Here is a 1,124-nt window from a genome sequence, read left to right on the forward strand (position 1 = left end):
ATTTTCACGGATTTTTTTTGGTTTGGATAAAACCTTGTTTTTTCTTTCGGAAAATTTAAATCTCTAAGCCGGGGGGAGGTGCCGGGCATGGCACGGGTGCGCCGCGGCGAGGAAGGAGGAAAGCCCGAGCAATTGCCGCGCAATCTCATTCTCACAAAGCTGCCCCGCCAGCAGCTAATCATATTCTCGGCGCCGACCGACGGCGCGGGATTTTTAAAAGAATTATTCGAAAGAGCAACCCCCACGACGACGGCGGCGACGACGCTAGATCGTTTGGGGAAATAAAAGAAAAGAAAAGAAAGATACGATCTCGCATCCGCACGCAAACTTGTAAGTTATTTGAAACTGTTTTGACTGTGTCGGCTCTTAAGAAGTGTGTGTGTGGAACTCGTTAAAATGGGAAAGGTACACACGACTTTCGGTACAGGTGTGGTATCTCGCTGAGTGCCATGGCCTTTCGGTGCCGCACCTTTTCAAGAGACATTCAGTTCATAAACACCCTTGACAAATTCGAAACGCTATCGCAATCTCGTCCAAAAAACATATATAATGATCGGCGTTGAACTGATAAAGTCGCTCGCGGAACCAGCGGAACGTCGTTCAAACACAATTTTCTCACTGGGTATTGATGCGGCATAGTGCAGAGCTCTCAATGCACCCGCAGGTCGCATCCACACGCAAAAAAAAATATGGCACCCTAGCTATTTTTTTAGCACTGGTGCTAAAAATTCGTCAGCATAGGCCCAGCTAATTTTTTTAGCTCCAGTGCTAAACTTTTAGTTGTACAGCTAACTGAAGCAATGGTTTAGCTGTATCACCAATACTATTTAGCAGTACAGCTAAATATTTTATCCTGTAGCTACTTTTTTGGCAGGGGTGCCAAATTTGCCTGCTAAATCGATTAGCACGGAACCGATTTTTATTTTTTTCCGTGCAGTGCTGAGCCGCGCGCTATGAAAAGAGTCGGGGTTTAGAGCCGCCCCCCCCCCCTCCGGCCCGTATTCCCCATATATATCCAATCCCACTTATTTAAAGCCTGCTGTGCCCTCCGTAAAGCCGCGTCGCTATGTGACAAATCAATGCTTTTGATCCACGTCATGCGAGTGAGTGAGTGAGAAGGAAGG

Source organism: Frankliniella occidentalis, unplaced genomic scaffold, assembly GCF_000697945.3.
Source record: "Frankliniella occidentalis isolate FOCC.00 unplaced genomic scaffold, Focc_3.1 Scaffold5, whole genome shotgun sequence".
In the NCBI taxonomy this organism is placed as follows: Eukaryota; Metazoa; Arthropoda; class Insecta; order Thysanoptera; family Thripidae; genus Frankliniella; species Frankliniella occidentalis.